Consider the following 9004-nt stretch of genomic DNA (forward strand, 5'->3'; position numbering starts at 1 on the left):
AGGGATGGAGTAGGAGGGGCGGACAGTGGGGGGCAGGATTAAACCTAAGACATGCTGAGCCTTGCTGATCCTTCAGGGAGCTCAGCCCTCCACATCCAGCCCTCCTCTTCCAGCCCTCCCTTTCCAGGCCGCCAAAGCTCTCCTGCTACCCCCCTCCCCTGAAAATCCTCCAACAGCACCAGATCAGAATGCGTTCTTTAAATATGACGTGGACTCCCAGACCTCCAGTCCTTTGTTCACACTGGTCCTTCTGCTCCGAGTGCCCCTGCTCCCTTGTTCACCTGGCAAGGCCCTGTCATCTCTGAACTCTTCTCCTTTACTTAATCAAAAAGCATTTCTTTCTTTCTTTCTTTCTTTTTTTTGGAGACAGAGTCTCGCTCTGTCACCCAGGCTGGAGTGCAGTGGCGAAATCTCAGCTCACTGCAATCTTCGCTTCCCTCCTGGGTTCAAGAGATTCTCCTGCCTCAGCCTCCCGAGTAGCTGGGACTACAGGCACACACCAGCATACCTGGTTAATTTTTTGTATTTTACTAGAGACGGGGTTTCACCATGTTGCTCAGGCTGGTCTCGAACTCCTGAGATCAGGCAATCTGCCCGCCCCCACCTCCCAAAGTACTAGGATTACAGGCGCGAGCCACCTCGCCTGGCCTCAAAAAGCATTTCTTGAGCTCTAAGCCCCTGTTGTCTGTCGGAGTCTCTCCAACACTGACCTCCAGAACTGCTGCTTCAGGTCTCCCAAACAGCTCCTATAGGGGACTCAGGGAAGCAGCAGTGGGCGACAGCAGTGGCCACAGGAGGGCTCTGAGAGACAGAGTCCAGGATGTACTTGGGAGCTGGCAGAGGAGGCGGGATGCCTGGGTTATAGGAATTTCCAGAGAGAGCAAGTCCCCGGTGTGAGTGTGGAGGTGCCCAGCTGTCTCTGGGAGATTGACAAGCAGCCTGGCCAACTATTATTCGAGGCCTAGTATGCATCAGACACTGACCTTGGTAGTGAACAAGATGGCTAAGTTTCCTCTCTTACGGAGTTCCCATAAAAGCAAGGGGTGGGGTGAGGTGGGGACAAAAAACAAATGGGTAAACAAACACATAACTAAGCTTATTTAAGAGCATGAGAAAGGCTATTCTTATTATCCCAGGGTGATGTGATAAAAAGTGACTCAGAGAGGTGACTCCATCAGAAGTGGCAGTTAGACTAGCCCCTAGTCAGGTATGACCACCGTTAAGGGCTTTGGGGGAGATGCAGTCTGTCAAGCCCTGGCATAGGAGGCAGAGCTGACTGGGGAGAATGGAACCCAAATGGCTGGATTATGGAGAAAAAATAAAGCTGAGAGAGGAATCAGGAAGGCTGGAGGTGGTAATCTAAAATTCAGTGGTCAGGGAAGGTGTCACTGAGGCAAAGACATGAGGAAGTGAGAGAGCAAGCCATGGAAATATCTAATGAGAGAGGCCGGGTGCGGTGGCTCACACCTGTAATCCTAACACTTTGGGAGGCCGAGAGAGGTGGATCATGAGGTTAGGAGTTCAAGACCAGCCTGGCCAAGATGGTGAAACCCTGTCTCTTCTAAAAATACAAAAATTAGCCGGGCATGGTGGTGGGTGCCTGTAATCCCAGCTACTCAGGAGGCTGAGGCAGAAGAACCATCTGAACCTTGGCGGCAGAGGTTGCAGTGAGCCGAGATCCCACCATTATACTCCAGCCTGGGTGATAGAGCAAGATTCCGTCTCAAAAAAAGAAAGAAAAAAAATCTAATGGGAGAGCATTCCAGAGAGTGGGGACAGCAAGTGCCAGGAGCAATGGGGAGAGCCATAGTGGCACAGGTCAGAGATGAAGGCAGGGGTCCTACCATGCAGGGCCTTGTGTGCCATCGCAGGGACTTGGATCTTATTCCAAGCAAAAAGGGAAAACCAGCTGGGTGAGGTGGCTCACACCTGTAATCCTAGCACTTTGGGAGGCCAAGAGGGTAAGATTGCCTGAGCCCAGAAGCTCGAGACTAGCTTGGGCAATACAGTGAGACCCAGTTTCCTACAGAAAATTAAAAACATTATCCGATTTGGTAGCATGAGCCTGTAATCCCAGCTACTCGGCAGGCTGAAGCAATAGGATCGCTTGAGCCCCAGAAGCAGAGGCTGCAGTGAGCTGAGGTCACACCACTGCACTCCAGCCTGGAGCACAGAGTAAGACCCTGTCTCACATAATAATAATAATAATTAAAAATAAAAATAGGCTGGGCATGGTGGCTCATGCCTGTAATCCCAGCACTGCAGGAGGCCAAGGTGGGCAGATCATGAGGTCAAGAGATCCAGACTATGGTGAAACCCTATCTCTAGTAAAAAATACAAAAATTAGCTGGGCATGGTGGCGCGAACCTGTGGTCTTAGCTACTCGGGAGGCTGAGGCAGGAGAATTACTTGAACCCGGGAGGCGGAGGTTGCAGTAAACTGAGATAGCACCACTGCACTCCAGCCTGGCGCCTGGCAACAGATCAAGACTGTCTCAAAAAAAAAATAATAATAATAATAATAAGGGCCAGCATTGTGGCTTACACCTGTTATTCTAGTCCTTTGGGAGGCTTAGGTGAGCAGATAGGTTGAGCTTAGAAGTTCAAAACCAGCGTGGGCAACATGGCAAAAACTCCATCTCTACAAAAAAGACAAAAAATTATGGCTGGGCGTGGTGGCTCACGCCTGTAATCCCAGCACTTTGGGAGGCCAAAGTGGATGGATCACCTGAGGTTGGGAGTTTGAGACCAGCCTGACCAACACGGAGAAACCTTTCTCTACTAAAAATATGGAATTAGCCAGATGTGTTGGTGCATGCCTATAATCCTGGCTACTCAGGAGGCTGAGGCAGGAGAATCACTTGAACCCAGGAGGCAGAGGTTGCAGTGAGCCAAGATAGCACATTGCACTCCAGCCTGAGCAACAAGAGTGAAACTTCATCTCAAAAAAAAGGCCTGGCGCAGTGGCTCACGCCTATAATTCCAGCACTTTGGGAGGCCGAGGCAGGTGGATCACGAGGTCAAGAGATCGAGACCATCCTGGTCAACATGGTGAAACCTCATCTCTACTAAAAATACAAAAAATTAGCTGGGCATGGTGCCTGTAATCCCAGCTACTCAGGAGGCTGAGGCAGGAGAATTGCTTGAACCCAGGAGGCGGAGGTTGCGGTGACCCGAGGTTGCACCATTGCACTCCAGCCTGGGTAACAAGAGCGAAACTCCATCTCAAAAAAAAAAAAAAAAAATTGTGATGGTCCACTCTTGTAGTCTCAGCTACTTTGTGGGCTGAAGGATCACTTGAGTCACAAAGGTCAAGGCTGCAGTAAACTGTGTTCACACCTCTGTACACCAGCCTAGGTGACAAAGTGAGATTCTGTCTAAAAAATAAATAAATAATAAAAAATAAAAATAAATAAGATAAATAAAGAGAGAAAACTTCTGAGGGTTTACACAAGAAAGTGTGTGGGTCTTCTTGGCCCTGCGCCTGTTCCTGGTTAGAATGTTCTGCTTCTTGGCTGGGCGAGGTGGCTCATGCCTGTAATCCCAGCACTTTGGGAGGCCAAGGGGTTTACGGTTAGATCACCTGAGATCAGGAGTTCAAGACCAGCCTGGCCAACATCGTGAAACCCCCATCTCTAGTAAAAATACAAAAATCAGTCTGGCATGGTGGTGGGCGCCTGTAATCCCAGCTACTTAGGAGGCTGAGGCAGAATTATTTGAACCTGGGAGGTGGAGGTTGCAGTGAGCTGAGATTGTGCCATTGCACTCCAGCTTGGGTGACAAGAGCAAGACTCTATCTCACAAAAAAGAAAAAAACAAAACAAAAGGATGTTCTGCCTCTTGTATGATTGTACAGCCACTTTGGAAATCAATTTGGTGCTATCTGATAAAATTGAAGCTGTATATACAGTTTGACTTAGTTCTATATCCTGGAAAAACTTGTGCATCTGTCTATTGGGAAACATGTACAAGAATGTTCATGGCTACATTGTTTATAACAGCCCAAACTGAAAACAACTAAAACATTCACCAACCGTTGAATGAAAAAAAAAAATTCTGGTATATTCATGCAATGAATACTATGCAGTAATAGGCAGACAGTTATGTGCAATAACTTGGATATATCTCACAAGTTGAACAAAGTAAGTAGGAAGCAAAAAGTAACAGAATATCATTCCCTTTACAGAAACTTCAAAAACAGGCAAAGTTGAACTGTGTTATTTATGAATGCATACACAGGTGCTAAAACTATAAAGAAAAACAAGTTTCCATGTTTACGATCTTTACAAATGTCAGGATGATGGTTTCTTCTTAGAGGTCTGAGGGAATTTTGAAAGGGATGCATGGGGAACTTCTGAAGTATAGAAAATACTCCTTTTTTTTTTTTTCCTGGATGGCAATGAAATAAGTATTGGCTTTATTCCATTTGTCCTGTATACTGTTTATAATATATTTATATACTCTGTGCAGAAGGAGGAAATAAAAGTACTGCTTCTTTCTCAGCTCCCTGCCACCTTGTTCAGGTCATTAAGCTGACATTAGACACTTCCTAGTCCATGTGCTCGTATTTCCCACCAGACCTTGAGGACAGTGATCTCTTTATTTCTGGTACCTATCAGAACCTGCATATAAGAGATGCTCGGCTGGGCACAGTGGCTCACACCTGTAATCCCAGAACTCTGGGAAGCCGAGGCAGGTGGATCACGAGGTCAGGAGTTCAAGACCAGCCTACAAGATGGTGAAACCCCGTCTCTACTGAAAATACAAAAAAAAAAAAAAAAAAAAAAATTAGCCAGGCGTGGTGATGGGCGCCTGTAATCCCAGCTACTCGGGAGGCTGAGGCAGAGAATTGCTTGAACCTGGGAACTGGAGGTTGCAGTGAGCCCACATTGCACCATTGCACTCTAGCCTGGATAGCAGAGCAAGACTCCATCTCAAAAATAAATAAATAAATAACAGATACTCAATAAATGTTTGCTGAATTGGATTGAATTGAATTTCTCAACTCTCACACCCTAGAGAGGTGGGCAGCTGCAGGAGAAGTGGAGGAACCCTGCTATAGTGAAGAGAGCTCCGGACAGCCAATATCTGGGTTCCCATCTTAACTCTGCCACTTCCTAGCTGTGTGATATTGAGCAAGCCACTTAACCTCTCCCATTCTTGCTCCCTGCCCTGTTAAGTAGGGATGATAATTGCTGGCTCTCTGGACTTCCCTGCCTTGTACATTAAATGTACATTAAATGAGATAATGTACATGTCTAGCACAATACTTGGCACATAGTAGATGCTCAACAAAACATGGTTTCTCAACAACCCCCTCCCCCCAGCTCCACATTTTTTCTTCAAAGGAGTCCACCAGAATGGGCAGTCAGACGCCAAAGTGTGGGCTGGGGCACAGATGTAGTTTGGTGAAAGGCTGGCAGACAGGGAGATGTAACTGAAGCTGAACAGAACCCAGGCAGTTGGTAGGAGTTGGCAGGGGAAGCAGGATGCCTGGGTTCTGGGAGTTTCCATCCAGGGGAAGTCCCAGGTGTGGGTGTGGGAGTGCCATGCTGGCCCCACCCAACACCCTGGCCCCAGGGGATGTGGGCACAGAGAGGAAAGTGGGTCAGAGCAAGGCTGGGACTTAACCCCATTGGTCCCATGACCTCTTTGTTTGCTCTAGAGGAGGCCCAGCCACAGAGAGGGCCACAGCCCTCTTTCAAAGGGCTCCCAATTTCTTTTCAGATAGGAAGAACCTTGGCTTTTGGGCAGGAGGAATTGGAAGCTCTCCAGTGGACAGAGGAGAGAGAACCCCCATCCCCTGGATGGAGATTCTGTGTAAAGCAGACAGCTATGTCTATCCACACATTGGCTGGCAGGCACCTGTAGCACTTGCCTGACACACACACTCCAGGTAACTGTGGAGGCAGACGTGCTAGCTTCAGGGAGTGGGACAGGTCAGGACTGGATTGGGGGAGTTGGGGCATGGTAGAGCAGGCTCAGAGGAGAAGACTTTCTGTCTGGTGAGGCTCCAGCTGGGCAAACGCAGGAATCCCTCACCCCAGAGGATTTGCCAGCATGGGGCCTGGCTTTCTGTAGTAGAATCTCAAGTCTCAGCCTGTGAGTCCTCTTCCCTCTCTGTCTCTGTTTCCCTTTCTGGAGGAAATGAATGCATTCAGGTGTCTCAGAGTCCTGCTATGACCACGAGGAGGTGCTTACCATCCTTTCCTTATGGCATATTGAAATCCAAGCAGGTCACAGGAATGGAAGGCCCCTCTTCTTTTTGAGAGAACAGAGTGGCTGTGAGACAGGACCTCAATTCCAGGGCCTTTGCACATACTTTTGAGCGGCACATATATTTTGCTGCCCTTCCTTCTCTCTAATCTCCCCTGATTTTTTTCTCCAAAGGCTTTCCTGACTTCCTTGGCAGGATAGAATACTCCTCTGCTCCATTCTCATGGTCCCTCATGCCTTTCTACACTGATTATTCTAGTTGCAGTTTTGTGGATTATTTGGTTAACATCTGACTCCATTAGACTGTAAACCTGCCAGGGACCACACCTGGGTATTCCCAGGACCTAGCACAGTACTTAGCACATAGTGGATGCCTAATAAAGACTTGTTGCATTAATGAATGGTGCCTGTTCAGGAAAGAAATTCCCAGAGCTGTTTAGGCTAATCCTAAAATCCTGAGCTACAAAACTAAGTCCTTATTCTATGTGGGGATCTGGGCAGCACTGGGGCTGGTAAGGACCTTCCACACACAAACTCGCTCACCAGGAGAGTCAACGAGCTGGCAAGCAGCAGAATAGGCCTGGTACAAGGCGTGGAGTGGAGCAAGCACCAGAGGCAAGCCTGGCACCAGCATTGACACACAGCCTGCCTATGGGGGAAGAGGTGGGAGAGGAGAGGAGGAAGGGAAAGGAGAGGACACATGTTGTACAAAACATGTTTTCATCACACTCTCCCTGGGTGCCCTGGTCTCCAAGCCCTGACAGCACTTCCATGCCTTAATGATGTCCTTGGGGGCTGCAACCTGCCACCCCCATAGACATCTGCCAGACACCTCTGAGCACGGCATAGGACATCTCCACACCACCAGATTTGGGCACAGGGAAATGACCTGTTCAGTGTCCTGATGCTGGAGGGTTGGGAGGGGTGAGGGTAAAAATTAGGGTGGGGCAATTTGCACCCTCACCATTGTCCGCCCACCCCCCAGCATCAGGACACTGAATCAGTCATTACCCCATGACTTTCAGGTCAGGTGTGACATCCTTTTCCCCTCCTCAGAATCTCTCCTTTTGGTCTTTGCTCTGGAATGAGGGGAGCAAAAAAAGCCTGGTCCTAGGGCCCCCGAGATATCATTTCTCCAAGTTGCCAGAGTGACAGAGTGGAGCAGCCACACACAGAGCAAAGCCCAGAAATAGGGATGACCCAAGGGAAAGAGGAATGAGGGGAGTCCTCTCCACCAGTTTCCAGAGTGGGAAGCCCTCTTCCCAAGCCTCCTCCTGGAACCTCTGGACAGAAAGCTGGCTCTGTGGCAAGCTGGGGAGTGGAGGGTGGGGAGAAGGATCTGAAACCCTCACAATGCCCCTCTTCCCTGTCCCCAAATCTGCTGCTGCTGTTTGGTTTGACTTCCAGACGGCTGCAGTGAACAGACCCCAGTCACTGGGTCCTGGGGAGGGGCGGTAGAGGGGGCGGGGTGGAGGCAGTGGGAATCCCAAGGGGAGGGGCCGGTATAGGGCGGGTCTTCCTGGGCATCGATGCTTGGCTGCTGTCGTCGGCTGGGGACGAGGAGGCCGCCCGAAGGGAGGAGCTACAATTACCAAGACGGATGGATAGACAAACGCCCACCAGAGACAAAGACTCGGGCAGACAGACCGACAAACCAAGACAAAGGGAAGGCAGAGACAGTTGGAATTCTGACTCCCTCTGTCTTCAGAGGCTGCCCCAAGTGTTTTGTCCTCCGATTTAGCTTCCCTGGCGCCATTTGCTACCTAGATGCACAGTCTCAGAGCTACAGCTGTTGATCTTTGGGACCAACCCTAAGCCCCTCTACAGAAGGAGAAAGAAACAGTTCAGAGAGATGATACCCAGCAGGGAGAATGTCACAGGTGGAGCCTGGTTCTGTGTCAGAATGCCCGGCCAGGGAGGGAGTGGTGCCCCCGCCTGGTTCGTAAGGACAGGGGGCTCATTCACTGTAAACCAAGTAAAGATGTGCTGGAAGGGGGAGGGGGAAATTAGGGCCACATTCCCAAACCACAACTGGGCCCGCCCTCCTCCCGCCAGCCACCACTAGGGCAGGGAAGGAGGGGTTAAATTTGCAGCCTCTTGGCCGGATCCCTGCCACACAGGCAGGGCGCCATCCCACCCCAGCCTGGACGCCTGGGTCCAACTCCCTGACACCCGCCCCTTTCACACTTCTGAGAGCTGCTCCCAGGGTAACCAAGCAAAGTCAATAGCAGCTAGGCCACCTGGGGACGGGACCCTGGAGTACCTATTCCCAGCTCTTCCTATCCCTGGAGTGAAAGGGAGGGCTTGTCCGCACCCCCATTGCCGTCTCCCGTTCTCCTGAGATAACCGCAGCATGCATCTTCTTTCCTCGCTCTTCTTCACCTGACTTTGGCTGTCAAAAGCGGCCTTTCGCAGGAGGGAGGACACCTGGCCCCCAGGAGGCAGTGACGACAGAGCAGATTAATTCCAGGATGGAAAATGTGACGTGACCCGTCTGTGTCCCAGGTCCTGGCCACCCTGGGTCCGTTGCTGGGGAAGGTGCTTTGGGTATGTCTGTCCAGCCCACCAGCCTAGCTCAGCCTCTCTAATGCTCCCCTTCTCCTCTTTCTCCCTCCCAATTCCAGTCCCCATGGGAGTGTTTGGACTGCAGATCCCTTCTTTTCTCTCCCTCTGTCCTCAGTAGAATGGAGAGTGAAACCACTGGGTTCTCACTCTAGGGTTGAGAGTCTGTCTATGTTGAAGCAGAGAATGCCCCTATCAGACACAGACACTGACTCTCGGCACTGGCT

The sequence above is a fragment of the Callithrix jacchus genome, chromosome 9 (assembly GCF_049354715.1).
Source record: "Callithrix jacchus isolate 240 chromosome 9, calJac240_pri, whole genome shotgun sequence".
Classification (NCBI taxonomy): Eukaryota; Metazoa; Chordata; class Mammalia; order Primates; family Cebidae; genus Callithrix; species Callithrix jacchus.